The sequence below is a fragment of the Pipistrellus kuhlii genome, unplaced genomic scaffold, assembly GCF_014108245.1.
Source record: "Pipistrellus kuhlii isolate mPipKuh1 unplaced genomic scaffold, mPipKuh1.p scaffold_m20_p_11, whole genome shotgun sequence".
In the NCBI taxonomy this organism is placed as follows: Eukaryota; Metazoa; Chordata; class Mammalia; order Chiroptera; family Vespertilionidae; genus Pipistrellus; species Pipistrellus kuhlii.
The window spans coordinates 5,993,667-6,012,760 of record NW_023425416.1 but is presented as its reverse complement, the minus strand read 5'-3'; the positions used below and the strand labels follow the sequence as shown (position 1 = coordinate 6,012,760).

The 19,094-nt window shown below is 42.1% G+C and overlaps 1 long non-coding RNA gene across 3 annotated transcripts in view; it reads left to right on the top strand.

Moving 5' to 3' along the window:
* Positions 1-19,094, top strand: part of LOC118715042 — a 260,489-nt gene that overhangs the window by 139,231 nt on the left and 102,164 nt on the right. The window contains exon 4 of one of the 3 annotated variants that reach the window (XR_006741063.1): positions 5,612-5,933. The exons of the other annotated variants lie outside the window; for them this stretch is intronic. This is a non-coding gene — a long non-coding RNA (uncharacterized LOC118715042). Of the gene's footprint in view, positions 1-5,611; positions 5,934-19,094 lie in introns of those variants that run through there. 3 annotated transcript variants of the gene reach the window in all.

The window sequence follows — 19,094 nt, the reverse complement described above, 5'->3', positions numbered from 1 at the left end:
TGGTAAAGTATGAACAGAGAGGGGTGCTTTTATAAACTTGTAACATGAAAGTATTAGTACATGTTACAGCTTGAGATAGTGCCTAGCACAGTGAGTTCTCTTTCTCTTCCTCTTTTTCTCTTTCTCTTTTTCTCTTTCTCTTTTTCTCCTTCTCTCTTTCTCTTTCTCTTTCTTTTTCTTTTTCTTTTTTTTTTTCTCTTTCTTTTTTTCTTTCTCTTTCCTTTCTTCTCTTTTCCTCTTTCTCTTTTTTTTCCTCTTTCTTCTTCTCTTTCTTTCTCCTTTTTCTCTTCTCTTTCTCTTTCTCTTTCTCTTCTTTCCTCTTTCTCTCTTTCTCTTCTCTTCTCTTTCTCTCTTTCTTCTTTCTTCTTTCTTTCTTTCTTCTTTTCTCTTTCTCTTCTCTTCTCTCTCTCTTCCCCTTCTTCTTCTTCTCTCTCATTCTTCTTCTTCTCCTCTTCTCTCCTCTTTCTCTTCTTCTTTTTTTTCTTCTTCTTCTTCTTTTTCTTCCTTGTCCTCCTTTCCTTTTCTTCTTTTTCCTCTTTTCCTCTCTTTTTTTTTGTCTCCTCTTCCTCTTCCTCTTTCTCTTCTCTTCTTCGTTCTTTTCTCTCTGCTTTTCTTCCTTCTTTCTCTTTCTCTTCTTCTCCTTCTCTCTTTCTCTCTTCTCTTCTTTCCTCTTCCATCCTCTTCTCTTCTCTCTTTCCTCGTTCTCTTTCTCTCTTCCTCTTCTTTCTCTTCCTCCTTCTCTTTCTCTCTCTCTCCCTCTTCTCACTTTCCTCTTTCTCTCTCTCTCTTCTCTTTTCTGTCTTCTTCTCTCATCTCTTCTTCCTTTCTCCTCCTCTTTCTCTTCTTTTCTTTTCTTCTTCTTCCTTCTCCTTCTTCTTCTTCTCTCTCTTCTCTTCTCCCTCTTCCTCTCCTTCCTTCTCTCTCTCCATCTCCCTTCCTGCTCCATCTCCCTTCTCCCTCTCCCTCTCTCCCTCTCCTTCTCTCTCCTCTCTCTCTCTCTCTCTCTCTCTCTCTCTCTCTCTCTCTCTCTCTCTCTCTCGTATATTAGATGACCTTGTTTGGATGCAAGAGAGAGAAACAGGTTTAGCCTAATTTAGGCAAAATAGGCATTTTATTAGAAGGTGGTGTAAGTAGGTCTAAAGATCCAGAATCAAGAACCAGTGCCATGGAGAACCCTTCACAGTCTTACCTACCCAGGTCTGGGAAGGCTGGGAAGAGCAAAAAAAGTTCATCCCAGAAAGGAAATTGGTGTAAAGATGATGTAGTAAGACAGAAGAATAATCTCATCCTAGTTAACAATCTGAACTGAACTAGGTCCATAAGATAGATTCAGATTACAAACAAAAGTACTGGAGGAGTGTATTAAACAACCCGACACTAGCTGTAACCCAATATGATGCCAATTCAATGGGTGGTTTTTCATTTAGTAGCATAAAATATATATTATAACTTTCCTATCTAAAAAATTACCACATTCTGTTAGGAATGGACACAATAATCACAGCCATGGTCACTTCACTACAAATGGGTTCCAGGGAATTAGGTAACCTCGGATGAGAACAGCGTTGTCCCAGTCAGCTGGATACCAAAGTGAAATCCAACCAGACATGTGCCTTTGGGTCATTTCTTTCCAAACCAAATAAAACCATCATTGGATAAAACCATTACTGAACTTGGCTTCCATCCATACACCCCCTTTTTCTGTAGGTATTATGTCTTCGTTTAGATATGTCCAGCTCTAGCACACGACCTGTCTGTCCAGCCAGAGGGGACCTGACCCAAGTCAGCCTGAAGCTATAGGGCTCTTGGTCTGTAAAAAGCTGTGGGGTGTATCTGAGAGTGTAATTACCAGGTCATTGTGATTTACAAAAACTCTCACATCTGAGACATAATAACTGAACAGATCGTACTTCTGCTTGAGTAATTTAAACACTTGATCTGTCCCCTGAATCTCTCTAAACATGAACAAAGGCAGGAATTGATTTGCCACGCTACCTCCGTCTGCATATTTCACTTCCCATCTCTGGGCACACTGGCTTTCTTATCCTCATGGAGTTTCTTCTTGTACAGAAATCTCACATTTTTCAATGAATTGTGTTTATTTTGGATGTCAACATGATGCAGGTGTGTGAAGATTTAGAGGAAGGATATGAATTTGAGATATAAACGATTTGGGTTTCAGATATGGGAGACCAGAGAGACTTACTTTTTATGGCCAAATGGAATGGTAATATATTTGGACATATGGAATTTACGTTACGTCTAATTTTCTTCAATGTTGTTGGCAGAGAAGCTATCACAAGAGGAACGGCTTTCCGTCTCGGGGGGTTTTGCTTAAGCAGTGGAGCGTCACCAACCGGCATTTGGTTCTCACATTGCTCGTCTGCTCAGGCTGCAGCCACAAGCTGCCAGTTAATAAAAGGGCCATCTCCTGTCAAGTATTGGGGGGGAGATAAAGCCATTCAAATACAGACACAGTACCCTTCTTAGTCCTAACCATGCTTAGGAAGTACCTGAGGGAGACAGAACTATAATAATTTCATAGGAGGAAACATCTGAGCCAGAGTGTGTACTCCAAGTAAAGAGAAATAGGACTCAGACTTCCTTCGGGACTCCTTCAAGTCTTCAGAACCAAAATGGAATATAGGGATGGTCCAAGATGGTGTCTGTTAAAGTGGGATATATTTGCCCATGTTAGCAGACATGCTCGGTTACAAAGTGTTGGTACAGGTACTATTCTGTATTCTGAGCACCTTACATATATTGACTCCCCTAAGATATCATAATAACACACTGAAGTTGGCACTCTTGTTACCCTGATTTTAAAGATGAAAAAACTGAGGCACAGAGAGGTTAAATGACTTGCCCAGCACCACAAAGTAAGTGGCAAAAATGGGATTTGAACACCGGCTGTCTGGCTTCAGGATCTGTGCTCTCAGTTACTACACTCTACCTATTGGTTTCATGTGTATCTATATTAATGTGTATTTGAAACTAAGAGGTTACTAGCTGTTTCTTCTTCTCTGGATAAGCCTAAGGGATGTGTGGTACTGGTAATCCATTCGGTACAGATATGGTACCCAAATGCACCCAAGGATGAGTCAGATTTCCAGTGATGGGATCTTCCACAGTAACACATTAGGAGGATGAGTACTATGATATTTTATGCTGTTAAATTAAAGCCAATATGCCTATATTAAATTACAGATTTATTTAACATTTACAGGTATACTGAATATCTATGCATATGGCTTTATTCTTTTCAGGCCTATATTTACACACACACACACACACACACACACACACACCCCATGGCTAAAACTTTGAAGGCTGTGTAAGAGTGATTACTTTTGGGAAACACTGATTCTAGTCTAAATCTTTTATTTTATGAATGAGGAATTTAAAGTGTGGGTTGGTGCCCTAGTTGGTTTGGCTCAATGGATAGAGCATCAGCCTGCGGACTGAAGGCTCTCTGGCTTGATTTCAGTCAAGGACACAGGCCCAGGATCAATACCCAGTAGGGGACATACAGGAGGCAGTTGATTGATGATAATCTCTCATCATTGATGTTTCTATCTCTCCTTTCCTCTCTGAAATCAATAAGAATATTCATTTTTTTTAAAAAAGTGTGGGTTGGTAAAGCAGCCTACTAAAAGTAACAGACTTTTCTTCCTATCAAATTGCTATAGTACTGTCTTCCTCTAGGTTAGGGGTGTCGAACTCAATCAGAGAAGGGGCCAAAATCTAAAATCCAGCCTAAATCGCGGGCCGAATGGTTTACTAAACAGTCATAAACTGTCATTGTGATGGAAACGCAGCGGAGTGCAGTGATGACAGCGCGGTGCGGGCCACATTGCAAGGCCTGGCGGGACGGATTTGGCCCACGGGCCTTGTGTTTGACACATGTGCTCTAGGTACTTGGTAAGATCTAGAATGGGTACTGTGCCTGTGTTTAAATGGCTTTAACTCCCCCCAACACTTGACAGGGAAAGTTTTTTTTTATTAACTGGAAGCTGCTTTTTAAAGTCTTACTAAGTATCAGGTGCCATCTTCTGAGGCTTATATCGGGCCTAGTAATAATTAATGTCGTTTTTAAACATTCGTTTAAAATCTTGCTTGGTGTTGACTTGTATTGACATAACCTTCAAACACGTGGTATCTACAGAACGTGTGAAGTGCAGTTAACAAGTTTTGCTTGAAAAAGTTTGTGTTTGGTTTGGTTTTTGTTACAAAACTAGGGCTAAGAAGATGGCGGATGAAGAGCATATTCGGCACTGCATGCTTTACGAGTTCCAATTAGGAAGAAAAGCCAGTGAGGCTGCAAAAAACATCTGTAGTGCTCTTGGTCAAGATGCAGTTAGCGCCAGAAAATGCCAGCGTTGGTTTGAGAAATTTCACGAGGGAAATTTTTCGTTAGATGACAAGAGTGGTCGAGGCCGTGTGTCCAATTTTGATCAAGAAGCTCTTCAAGCTCTTTTGGTGCAAAATCCTCAAATTACCCAACAAGAGCTTGTGACAACTTTAAATTGTTCACAAAAAACAATTTTCAATCAATTGCGTGCACTTGGCAAAGTCCAAAAGTTTGGAAAATGGGTTCCTCATGAGTTGACCGACAACAACCGTAATCAAAGAGTCACAATTTGCAGTTCGCTCCTCTCTCTTCAAAACTGTTTGCCGTTTTTAGAGCAAATTGTTACTGGAGATGAAGAATGGGTGCTGTATGTTAATTTGAAAAGGCAGCCTCAATGGTTGGACAAAAATGAGGCTCCGCAGTCCACGCCAAAACCTGACTTGCATGCGAAAAAAGTGATGTTGTGTGTTTGGTGGAATTTTAAAGGAATTCTTCATTATGAACTTTTACCATCTAACCAAACCATTACAAGTGCAGTGTATAGTGCCCAATTGGAAAGGTTAGCCCAAGCTTTAAGAGAAAAAGAACCCGCGCTGATTAATCGGAAGGGCGTAATTCTTCACCACGATAACGCACGACCGCATACTGCAAGAATCACTGCTGAAAAACTGCGCCAGTTGGAATGGGAAGTTCTCCCTCAACCTGCATATTCTCCTGATATTGCTCCTTCTGATTACCATTTGTTTCGTTCTTTGCAAAACTTTCTTCTTGGAAAAAAATTTAATAATGAAGAATGCCTCAAAAATGCATTGACCGAATTTTTTGCATCAAAATCACAAGAATTTTACAACAGAGGGATTAAAATGCTTCCTGAGCGTTGGGCACAAGTAGTAGAAAACAACGGCAACTATATTGTTGATTAAATTTTGTTGTATTGTTTAAATAAATTCGATTTAAAAAAGTATTAGAAATGACATTAATTATTACTAGACCTAATACTATTTAAATTGAATTACAGCTTATAAGTTAGATTCCATTGTTTTTATCTCCATTTTATAGATAAGGAAACTGAGGCTTAGGAAGGGTATGTAACTTGCCCTGAGGTCACATCACCGTAAGGGATGGAGGTGGGAATTGAACCCCAGTCTTTCTAATTCCAGAGAAACACAATGTCATTTTCTTGAGTACATTTCCCTGCATGTGTAGTCTTAGCAACCTTAGCCATTCATTACACAGCAATTCCATCTGCATTTCTTTCAGCGTCACAGGGCCTCCCACTGCCTCTGTTTACTGAGATGGGCTGTCATGAAACATAACTTCAGAAGGAAAAGCTGGGAAGAACTACACTGAAGATACCTTCTTCAAAAACGAACTATTTGAAAAATTTCAAAATAAATGCAGTTCAATGCTGAAAGCTATTAACATCTCTGCCACAAGTTGTAAACATGCCCCATTTTAATGTGATGAAATAATGCCTAGAATACAAACAATTTTTAAATGGTACATTCACAAATGTTTTGTAATACCATGATAATGTTTTCATAATAACATAATGTAACTTAGCAGAGATGAGCCAAATATAATTTCACTAGAGGCCCGGTGCATGAAAATTCATGCACTGGAGTGGGGGTGGGGGTGGGGGCTCCCTCAGCCTGGCCTGTCCCCTCTCACAGTCTGGTAGCCCTCAGGTGGGAGGCAACCTGGTGTTCAGGGAAAGGTGACACCCCATCACACCTCTGCTGCTGCCACTGCTGGCAGCATAAGCCTTGGCTAACCCTGGTTATCTGAGCCTCGGGTATTCCTGAGCAGCTGGGCAGCCACTATCCAAAGGCTTTCCTATGCCTTGGGCCAGCCCTGGGCAGCTGGGCAGCCAACATCTGAGGCTTGCCTGCACCTCGGGCCGGCCCTGAGTGGCTGGAGGGACTGAGGGGGCTGGGGAACTCCAGAGGCAGGTGAGTGAAGTGGCCAGTCCTGCCTGGGGGTGGGCCCAGACTTGCTGCGTGCCTGCTGCCCTGGCGGGGCTGAGGGGACTGGGCACTGCCATCCTGTGGCTGTGGGCAACTCCATATTTGAGAGCAGGGCAGTCAATTAGCATATTCCCTCCTTATTGGCTGTGTGTGCTGCCATATTTGCTATGGCATAAGAGTCAATTACTATATTCCCTCTTTATTAGATAGGATTCCTCCAACAGTTCCCCCTCTCAGCCTTCTGCTTTAACCCTCATCTTGTTTTGCACTTTTAAATTTTACTGGATGCTGATATTACCTCAGTGACAAACACGAGCCTTCAGATAAGTCTTCCATGAGAAAGAGAATGTCACGGGTTTCCTTATAAACAGCATCTTGATGAACTGCCTCCCTTTGGTGATGATGAAATGAAGCAAGTTAATAACATCCTGCCCCCATTGCCAGTGGAGGGTGGTGGCTTCCAGGGAAGTGTCAGCGCTGTGTTTTGGAGCCTGTGAACCTGATATTCTGTCCTAAACAAGCGGAGCCCACTGGAGCGAAGCTGTTGTGTAAATACAAGTGAGGAAATGTATCCCAAGGAGAGCACCAGTCACTTCCCCAGTTTTCTCTCAGCTCAATCAGAGCCAAGTGTGATTATCCCCACTTTACAGACTGGGGAAACTGAGGCCAATGGCCAGCAGGCAGTGGAAGCAGGCGAGCACCGCATCCCTCTGCTTGTAAATGCAGGAGGAGAGTTGGTAATGCACAAGGGAGTCCTTGGAACACACTCATTCCTGATGATGTTCCTCTCCTCATTGCTTCGGTTTTCTAAACACTTTTTCTGTGATTAAGGAACTGAATTGTTGACGAGGCAACAGGCAGCACATAGCAAAACTCCCAACTGAATGCATTTCCTCTACGTGGGGAATAGCATGGGAATAGCATGGAGCACTGCTTTGCTCTCCCATTGAGAAGGGGCCTGGACATCGGGCCGGTCCCTGGCAGCTGGTCTTTAGGCATAAACATGTCTTGCCCTCACTAAGGGCTGTTACTCAGGCCATCTGGTCTGTTCTGCCCCACAAAGTGGATTGCACCAGAAATATATCATCTCAAGGAAGAAAGTAGAAATCTCATAATTAAACATTTTCATCCTTGAAAACCGGGATGTGCCACAGTTCAAAGATGGACTATTTGTTCCCACTATTGGGATGGATGTAATAACATCTGATCAGAAAAGGGATAGACTGTAAGATCTAAACTTCCCCCAGGATAGTGTCCCGATGCCTTACCATGGCCTTCCGTGATGGCTTCTGCGTGGTCCCTCCTTCCCCAGGAGGTCTGGATCATTCACACTTCAAGGACGCGGCTGTGTCCTCATCTGGAATGCCTGACCCACTGACCTACTCAGGGTTCACGTCTCCGTGTTCCATCTCAGCTGAAATGTCACTTGCCCAGGCAGTCCTTTCAGGCAGGCATGGCTTTCTCTGTGATCTTATAATGTCTCATATTCACAGTATTGATGACTCTCTGTGCTTTGAATTCCTGTCACTGTCTGTCTCCATCACTAAAATCCTCCCTGAAAGTCATAATGGTCTCTGGTCTGCAACTGTTTCCTTAACACAAGAAGAGTGCCAGGCATGTAGGAGACGCTTAATATATACTTGTGATTTTTAATTAATAAAATAAGGGCATAAATATAGTTTATATAATTTTACATTATACAACTGTCCCTTTTTTGTAATGGAAGTACTCTGAGTTCAAAGGGAAAGGCCATGGATACTAACAAAAGGGTAATACGCTCATTAGACCTGAAGACCTTCTGGGAGACCTTCCGGACATCCTTCCGGACAAAGCCATGGTGGCGGGGCTGAGGCAGAGGCAGTTAGGGGTGATCAGGCCAGGAGGGGAGGGCAGTTTGGGGGTGAGCAGGCTGGCAGTGGGGGGCAGTTGGGGCAAGAAGGCTGGAGGGGGGGGCAGTTGGGGGCAAGCAGGCCAGCAGGCAGAGTGATTAGGGGCAATTGGGCAGGCAGCCAGTGGTCCCGGATTGCGAGAGGGATGTCCTTAGGATCGGGACTAAATGGTAGTCAGACATCCTCCAAGGGGTCCCAGATTAGAGAGGGTGCAGGCCGGGCTGAGGGACATCCCCCCACCGTGGCGAATTTCATGCACTGGCTCACAAGTATATAATAGGAAAGTTTGTCAGTTAATTTATTATTTGCTCGATATTTTTAGTATTAACTAAATTCTCTTATTTCTATTAAGCATCATCTCTATGCTCCTTCTTTCCAGCTCTGAGTCCACTGAGATGGACTCATGTGCCACCTTCCTGTCCCCACTCCCTCATCCCATCCCCAGCCTTTTCTCTCTCCTCCTGTTACTTTTCATCCATCTAATCAGAACTTCCCACAGCTTCATGCATTTCCATCACATGCCTACACCTCTTAGGAGAAAGTCAAACTCGTAGCATGAGTTGGAAAATGTTTTATAATCCTGCCTACCTCATGTCTCTAGCTTCATTGCTTGTCCCTCACTTTTCTTTTCTCTTTAGACTCCAGCCATTTTTCTTCAGTTTCCAGAAATCACCAAGTTGTCTCTTGCCTCTGGGCCTTTTCCCTCTGCCTGGAACACCCCAGTTCACCAAACTAACACCTAAGCATCCTTCAGCTTTGAGGTAAAGGTCACTTCCTCCGGGTAGCTTCCCTAACCACCACACCTTCTCCAGTCTGGGCTTCTCCAGCATCTTATTACCCCTCGCCACTGCAGCTCTCACAGACTGCAGGTCACGTCCAGATCTGTCTTCTGCGCCCAGCAGACTGCAATTGTCTTGCATACTCTTGTACCCCAAGTGTTGAGCACTATGCTTGGTACTTTGCTGCCACTTCATAATTAAAAAAAATAAACTAAAATGAAGAGATGCTTATTGTGCTGCTTCAAAGGAAAGCTCCAAGTTGTTATTTGGAGACTTTTCACCAACTATCACAGTGTCAGAGAAGCCCACTGCGCCTGGAAATCACTTAGGCCCTCTCCCCTTTTTGAATGATTACCGAGAGGCACTGGAACCCCCCAGGGAGTCTTGGCTCCCCAATTAGAGTGTAATGTAAGAAGGCCGGGCCTGGAAGCAACCTTGTGTGTGGTGGTATCTTTCAGCACAGTGAGAACTCGAAAAATAGGGTGGTCTCAGCCAGGGGTCAAATTGCAGATACAGCGCTCCATGCACTTGGCAGTGCTCAGGAGAAAAATACATAATCACAGAGGCATGCGATCTGGTCGGAAAATTCAGACCAGATAGAATTGCAGGGGTGGAAACGCGCGCACACACAAACACACGTAACAATGAGCGCTCTTATTTGTAAAAACCACATTAATGGATGGCAGCTCTGTACCTCTGAAGTGATTTATAAATTGAAATAATTGCCTCTTTGAACTGTGCAGATATTAATTGACCTATCACTAATGTACATAAGTCTCTAAACCATCCAAACATTACCTAAACATTTTTATTCCCTTTATTCTGGAAATCCAAAAAAGCCACAAAAATAGGCTCTTTGTTCTGGTGCCAAGGGTCATAAAGGAAAGCCATCATCTTTGATGACTTTGCTATTCTTATTCTATTTCTTCATCAAATTAAATCTAAGTGAAATGGTGAGCACTCCGAGCTTGAATTAGTCTTCCCACCACCCTTCCTCTTGAACAATCTCGTTCCTAGCACATGGATCCAGTCTGGCTCAGATTTCTCGTAATGAGAGCAGGGCAATTCATTATTTTTAAAATTAATTTTTGCTTTGGGTCCATATCCCAAACCACCACAGATTGTGGGCGCCCGGCATTTCCTTCCTAAGTAAAATGAGGGAGAAACTAAATTGGCTGAGGCCCAGGTGCGCACAGACTGTGGCAGGCTTGCTGGGAGCGTGTGCTGCAAGTGTGATCTTGACCTGCAGGATGGCCTTGACCTGCATTGAAGGGCAGGCCTTGTGCTTAGGACAGAAGCTCAAGGGCAGTGGTTCTACAGCAGGGGAAACTTGGCAATGTCTGGAGACATCTGTGTGATAATTTGTTGGAGGGCAAATGCTACTGGTATCCTTTTAAAGAAAATTTTAAAATATATTTTATTGATTTTTTTACAGAGAGAAAGAGAGAGGGATAGAGAGTCAGAAACATCGATGAGAGAGAAACATCGATCAGCTGCCTCTTGCACACCCCCTACTGGGGATGTGCCCACAACCAAGGTACATGCCCTTGACCGGAATCAAACCCGGGACCTTTCAGTCTGTAGGCTGACACTCTATCCACTGAGCCAAACCGGTTTTAGCTATTGGTATCTTGTGAGGAGAGACCAAGGTTGCTGCCAAACACCCCTGCAGTGCCTGGGACAGCCCCACAACCAAGAATTGTCCACTCCAAAACATCAATAGTGCTGGGGTTGATAAATTAATATATTTAAATTACCTTCCCAGCCTTGCTCCTTTACGGCTGTGTGACCTTAGGTAAGTTTCTTGAACTTTCTGAATCTGGGGTTTCTCTTCTGTCAAATGTCTACTCTGATGGCATTTTAAGGGTTTTAAAATATATTTTATTTTAATTCACCTATTAGTGTATTTTAAATGGAAATTCAAATTCCATACATTGAGGGGAAATTATGACAGCTTTTAAATTTCACTTTTAAACCCAAGCTTTATGTTCTCTATATTTGTGCTTAATGGAAAAATACAAAATGCATAATTTTATAAAATAGATTTGTCAGTGATTGACTTTTAAAATACCATTTTTTAAAATTGACTTTTAGATAGAAAGGACAGGGGAAGGAGGGAGGGAGAGAGACAGAGAAGGAGAGAGAGAAAGAGGAAGGGAGGAAGGAAGAAGGGAGGGACAAAGGGAGAGAGGGAGGGAGGGAGGGAGGGAGGGAGGGAGGGAGGGAGGGAGGGAGAGAGAGAGAGAGAGAGAGAGAGAGAGAGAGAGAGAGAGAGAGAGAGAAACATTGATGCAAAAGCAAAACATTGATCAGAGCCTGGTCCTGTGCCCTGACCAGGAATCTAGTGGCAAGTTTTTGGTGCATAGATGATGCCCAACCAACTGAACCACACTGGCAGGGCTATCATTGACTTTTTATTGGTTTGGATAAGTAATATTAATTTCAAAATCTCAAAGACCCATTCTACTTTGGTTGAGTAACAGGAAAGGTTCAATTGTGAATATATGTACATTTTCTAGCATTGACACAAATCCATGGTTGCTAAGCCAAACCTACAATAACACTATTGCTTTAACTTAAACAGTTAAACAAAAAAGCCCCTAAAATGCCTAAGAAAGTGGAAAAATGGAAATATAAATCATATTCTGATATTTTTCTATATGATATTAATATGTAATATCAGGTTAAGCAAATATAACTTCTCTACAAAATTTAATGTTTATTTGAGTAAAGAAATCAATTTTGGTTTGTAACATGTTATATAAAAGTTTCTTGAAATTGTTATTTAAAACTAGAGGCCCGATGCATGAAATTCCTGCAAGAATTGGACTTCTTTCCCGCAGCTGCCGGCACTGGCTTCCCTCTGGCACCCAGACCCAGGCTTCCCCCACAGAGGGAGGCCCCGCCCACCCACCACAGCCTGCTGGGTCAGTGGCCTGGGCCTCCCTCTTTGGGGCAATTGTGGAGCCCCTCAGTTGAATGCCTCAATGGCCAGTGGCCTGAGCCTCCCTTTGTGGGGCAATCATGTGGTGATGGCAGGCCCCCAACCAATCGCATTGTATCTACCTTGGCTGGCCTGGCACCAGTGGGTGTCATAGCCATGTCATCCGGAAGGTTGTTCAGTCTAATTAGCATATTATGCTTTTACTAGAGGCCTGGTGCATGAAATCATGAACACTGGGGTACTCTGGCCTAGCTGGTGATTGGGGCCAATTGGGGCCAGCCAGGTGGGGGGTTGGGGTGGGGAGACCGTAGGAGGTTGACTGTGGGAGCATACTGATCACCAAGGGGAAGCTTCTGCATTGAGCATCTACCCCCTGATGGTCAATGCATGACATAGCAACTGGTCGTTTGGTCAACCAGTTGTAATGTCACTTAGTCTTTTATAGATAGATAGATAAGATAGATAGATAATTATAGATAAGAATAATATTTGATTTTTCAAAAAAAAAAAAATAGTCTGCTCATGTTTTATATCAGCTCTGAATATACTGTCCCAAAACTGAGATGTGACAATCATGGTCTAATGCTTCTTAATGGAACCTTTCCCACTTCCACGTGCTGGCCCTTGTTTAATAGGCCAAAGAGAGTCTGTTGGATGTTCTTAAGATGTTCACTGAGTTTCCACTGACATGGATGCTGGGGATATTGTTGTGTCTTGGGAACAAACAAATGGTCAGCGAACAGTACAGGTGGGTGAGTAGGACTCAGAATTCTAAAGTCAGAGATGGATGTCTTGACTTCTGGCTAAGTCAGGTGTTAGCTGGTACCCTTGGCCACCCACTCAACCTACCTGAGGCTGTTTCCTCAACTGAACCATAGATTAATAGAGTATTTCTTATCTGTTTATTGAGAGGATGCTGATAAAAAAAAAAAGCAAGGAGCATGAATCTTGCTACTTCTTTTTAAAATTGCTCAATAACGACCTTGGCCAGTGTGACTCAGTTGATTTGGTGTCATCCCATGCACAAAAAGGGCACATGCCTGGGTTGAGTGTAGGAGGCAGATGTTTCTCTCTGACATCCATGCTTCTCTGTCTCTCTTTTTCCCTTTCTCCCTCCCTCCCTCTCCCTTCTCTTTCTAAAATACAAATATTGTTTTAATTGCTCAATAATGGTTAGCTGCATTACTATACTGGCCATTATGTCATTTCTATAGTGCAAAAAAGGCCTGTCTTGGAAAAATGGAGGTTGTTTATCTAATCTAAGGGAGAATTTAAAAAGCATTTCAAACCAGAGGCTGAATAAACTATATTTCTTAGCATAATGTTACCAAATGGAGCCAGCTGTCACAAAACAACCTAGGGTGTTGTTGCTTCTTCTTTTTTTTAAACTTCTGATGGCCAACTGGATGCTCAATCCAGTAGCTGGACAAACTTCTCTAAGTTGCATTGTTTACAGATTTTCCTTGGACAGGGGTGGGATTGTGAAACAAATCAGTATGCACACATGCAAGGTTTCTCTCTAACTAGACTTTGGAAATAAATTAGTTTTCTATAGACAGCTAGCTAATGACAGATTCTAAATGGTTTTGAAGATAAACACAAATTACATGGTAAATAGCATTTATTGGCTTTCTTATTCAAAAAGCAAGGCTTGTTTCTTATAGAAAATATAAAAAAGCAAAACTTCACCTCTCATCTGAATAATGAGATAATGTCTGTGTGTGTGCATATGTATGTGTGTGTGTGTGTGTGTGTGTGTACACACAGAGTACTTCTTTCAACAATATTTTATTATTCCATATAATATTGTACTATGGTGGGATTACTAAGGCTTCTCTATACTAGAGAAGAAGTTAGCCAAGTGTTTCTGTGAAGGGCCAAACTGTATGAATGCTAGACTGTGGGCCACATGGTCAGTCACAACTACTCAGCTCTGAAAAATAGCCACAGACAATCTTGGAATGAATGAATGAATGAATGGGTCCAATTTCACCCCCTGTGCCCTGGATTCCTCCCTCAGCCTGCAGTTTGCTGACTTCTGTGTGATAAAGAGCCTCATCAATACATTATTCAATATAATTGTACTGGAGTGTCATCAATAGTTATATTTTGTTATAATAGGATTTTTAATCCTCTACGCCTAGGAGGTTTCCTAAAGGGTTGTCTTACTGGTGCATATTTTGGGGAGTTAGATATAAATAAACAACAACCAGGCATTAAAGAAAAACAGTTTTCTGGAGTTAAATTAAAAAATGCAAGAACTCTGACACCGCCTTTAATTAAGTGTGTGCTTGTTCCACCACCAAAATTTCCAAAGTTCCTAATGTTGTTTTGGGAGCAGCATTCCCATGCCATGTGGGGAAACGCTGCCTGTCACTCCTGGCCGGGAGGTAGGCCTGTTGTGTTACACAGATGGAGTGAGTTCAAGCCTCTACTGCAGCTGCTACCACGATCATCCCTTTCTCAAACAATCATGTCATTTGCTAATAGGTTGTCCAAAGGAGGAAAACACAGAGGCCTGGGTTATACTTTGTGCTTCATGCAAAACACACTATGGGACAAATATTAGCATTGAGGAGTTTAATTAGGGAGTGCTGTTAGGATCAATACCTGTGGATGGGTGGGGGATGGGAGCAGGATGGGGCCTTGGGAGAAGTCGCCTGTGTTGCAATCTTAGCAAAGGCCTCAGTGGATCCCATAGGAAGCTCCAAAGCTGGGTCATTATGCAGCACTGTACTGAGTAGGAGAGAGGGGGCCCAACCTTTCTCCACTCGTGTTGGTGAGTTATTGGCTGAGGCTGTCCCTTAGAAGTCTTTCCCCAAAGGGGATAAGCAACCAATAGCTGCCTTCTGGCATCACTGCCAGCTTCTGGGAGACCAAGACCTTCATTCATGAAGGAGTCTCTGGGTGGTGCATCAGGGCATTTGCCCTCTCATAGGTTTTAGGGCAGATGAGAACTTGCCTAACTTAATGCTATCCTCGCTTAAAAAACCAATGTGGTGATGTGTGCAAGTGTGCAATTTTAAGTTTGGCTTAATTATTTTAGTTTAATAATAAGTTTAGTTTAATAATTTTATTGTCATCCTCTGAATATCAAGACCCATGAACCGTGTATATGCAAGGCACTGCTGAGTATGTGTGAATTAGAGACGACAAATTTGAGACACAGGTCTTGTCCCTTGGAGAACTTACAGCCTCTTTGAGAAACACAGGAATATGAATTATAAAGTGAAATGGTCCCAATATTGGGGATGATATAGCAATTCTTGGTCTTAAGAAACCATGTACACCCAACCCAAATACATGCAGAATTTCCATTTTATTTTTAAGCCACTATTTTTTGTAAGTTTATTATATTGGGCATTAACAAGAATCATGCCTTGGTTTTGTTGCAGGGAAGTCTGAAATCATAAACAGAATGTAGTGTACGGCGAAGTTTGGAGATTGGCACTATGGCTAAGATTTACTATTTCCAATAGACATGTAGTCACCAGAGTCCCCTGTGCCAGCTAACGCAGCATCAGCACTGTGATCTATAACCTACTTTTGAATGTCACTTTCATCTTCTCCTGGTGATTGCATATATTTTACCAGCATATTATAGTACATTGCAGGTTTTACTCAAGGGCTTCACTGAATTAAAATAGGACATTAAAAAATGTACTTCAACTCTCAAATGAAATGCAGCTTCAGCTCTTATTTTTCACCTGCAAGTCAAAAATGAGGTCCCTGTACAATTCAAAAACAAAGTGGGACTTAATACTGGCATCTGGAGGGTTGTAGGCCAAGTTCAAGATTATGAAAAATATATGTGGAATTCAAATAAGGGTAAAAGAGATCCCATTCAGAGCATATAAAATGCCAAAAAAAAGTGCTTCCGTGTGACATATGTGCAAAATAGTATTTATAATCAGATGAGATTTTATAGTTTTTAGGAAATACTGGACATCAGTATAGTTTTTCTCAATAATGCAATTCCATAGCAATGGTTTCATTTATATACCTACTTATTTATTCATTTATTCATCCTTTCGCTCCATAAGGGCTGCTGTGTGGTGCATTTTCAGCAGCACTATTGATGTTGCTATCTATGTGGATGGTGTCCCTGGAGCTGGGCAGTACACAGCCTGCATAGCCATAACCAGTGGCCCTGACTCAACAATACACACTGGGTCAGTATGTGCCAGGCATGTGGTAGGCCCTGAGAATAGAGCAGTGAGCAAGACAGGCTTGGTTCTTAATCTCATGGATCTTTAGTTTAGGACAGTGGTCGGCAAACTCACTAATCAACAGAGCCAAATATCAACAGGACAACGACTGAACTTTCTTTTGAGAGTCAAATTTTTTAAACTTAAACTTCTTCTAATGCCACTTCCTCAAAATAGACTCGCCCAGGCCGTATTTTGTGGCAGAGCCACACTCAAGGGGCCAAGGAGCCGCATGTTGCTCAGGAGCCACGGTTTGTCAACCACTAGTTTAGGCAAACTCAGACAAAAAAAACAAGTAACTACAAGAACTAATACACACAAACTGAAATAGGTCCTATGAAGTATGGGGACAGGCTAGGGTAAGGAACTCTAAGAGTATACCTACTACTTTAAACTGGGAGGGAAGAAGTTTTGAGGAAGCAACCTTTAAGCAACCTTTAAGAAGGATGATTATTTATGATGGGAAAAGTGAGATATGGCAGAATATTTCAGAGAAAGGGGGCAATAATTAGGTAAGAAAAGAGTATGGGATAGCCAAGGACTTGAACCAGACACCAGGTGGCCACAGTGTTGGTGCAGAAATGAGAGTTGGAGGTGATGAGGCTGCAGAGACAGGTTTGAATAGCATATCTAGGTTTTGTTGAGAATTTTGGTCTTCATCCACTGGCAGACAGTGGATGTGACTTTTAGCAAGGTCCTGCATCTGCGTTATGGAGAAAATCTGACATGGACAAGAATATGTGGTTGACAATGTGGGGGCTGTTTCAGTAGCACAAGTGAGAGATGATAGTGCCTTGTCTAGGGCACAACAAAAATGTGGGAAGAAGTGAACAGATCAAATCAACTTTTAAATGAAATATGTTACCTAATCTCATTCTTTTAGTTATTTATTTTTTGCTGGCTGGTAGTACTGAATTCTTTTGACCTTTAATGCTATCAGGCAACATTAAATATCAACTATTGAGTGACTACATGAAAATTAGAATTATTATATATTAACATCAGAGACCATTATAATCAAATGTTGGGTTTGCCTTATTAATGCCATGTAACCAATAAAATAGTCATTATCTTTTTATTTAGCAAAAGCCTAAAGATAACTTAAAACTTCATCCCTCTTTTATCTTTTATAACATCCATTACCTACTCATTTGGGATTGTGGTGAAGATGCAAAGAGACAACACATATCTAAAATACTTAGTACAACGCCTGGTATGTCATAATTTTTGTTAGCTGCTTTTAACCATGGCTAGTATTTATAGCTATAGCTATATTATGTAGAGGGTTTCAGGGGGAAATTAATTCCCTCTGAATTAATTAAAACCCTCTAAGATATTGCTGATTTCAAGAACATGGGTTGGTTTTTCTGCACATTTCTGCCAAATACAGCAATCGGTACATATAACCCAAGAATACTTGTATATCTGCGTAAAAACAATTGCTCTTGTGCCTTTAGCAGCGACAGAGAGGGTATAAGCAAGGCCTGGACCTTGCCCGGACCCAAGAATGCTTGTATCATGGAAGAACTGAGTAGAACACCCCCTTCCTCAGGTAAATCATGGAGCAGAGAAACTGAGAACACAGATCCCAGAGTTAAAGTGCATGAGTAAACCTGGCTGTGCTACTCCTCAGCTAAGCAGCAACACAAGTCTCTCAGAGGGTTGGTGACACAGTCTCCTCACCCCTGACAAGGGGACAATAATAGTACTACCTCATGCAACTGTCATGAGGATTAAATACATGAACATGCTGGTATCTTGCACAGAGTAAGTCTTTTTTTTTTTTAATTCACTTCTAACATTTATTAGGCGAATATCAACATATTCACAAAGGTTTCCCTCTGCCTTCTTTATAATCATGCCAAAGTATGCCACTCAGTTACTCTAGGTCTTTAGCTTATATTCATTGGGAAACAATTTTAAGAGAAAACAGTATTTTATTTTAGTTATTTTAAAATATATATTTTTATTGATTTCAGAGAAGAAGAGAGAGATAGAACCATCAATGATGAGAGAGAATCGTTGATCAGCTGCCTCCTGCATGCTCCCTACTGGGGATTGAGCCTGCAACCCAGGCATGTGCCTTTGACTAGAATCAAACCCCGGGACCCTTCAGTCTGAAGGTTGATGCTCTATCCACTGCAGAGTAAGTCTTATATATATTTGCCATTGTTGGTATCTGAAAAAGACCTCATTGCTTCTCTACATTATCTTCCAGAGAGGTTACTCTTCCTCCTGAGGGAGGAGAAAAGGAGGAGTAAGTACTTCTGAAAGAGAAGTATTGCCTTATACATTCCCTTCCTGGGGCAGGGGTCCAACACCCTTTCTCTATGCTGAACACCGAGCAGAGGGAATAAGGGATTATCTCCCATATATTTCACCACTCCACTCAGTTGGCCTTGAATTTGTCCTGTCTCTGTAGGTTCCCGTCTCTACCTGGAAAGAAGGGGCTTTTATGACATGGCCCTACCTCACTAGCATAGGGCCACAGATTGTGCTTTGCATCCAATAAGCATCAATCAGTGCTTGATGGGTTTGAACAGGAAGATCTTTCTCTGTGCAAGATTTTGGCTCTAATCGTGAGGGCTGTTGTCTGGCAACAAAACATAGGCCCTGAACAGGAAGTGTATATCCCCATGTGTCTGCTCCTTCCTTCAGAGCACTGTATCCTTCTGCTTCCTGATTTTCAGGACCACCCAGAAATGCAGGACACCCACCAGCAACAGGAATTTCCTTAGCATGGGGCAAACACATTGTACATCACCTTCCTCACTTGTGTCTTTTTCCTGACCTAGGATTGCTGGGCTTCTTTATCCAAAGCAGAAGCAAAGAACTTAGAAAAAGTTCATTATAAGATGAACACCTGGGTTTATTTGCTTCCTTTAGTCTTAAGCTCATAAATTAGGGTTAGCTAAATGTACAACATAGAGGAAGGAGTAAGTAAATTATGGGGCAG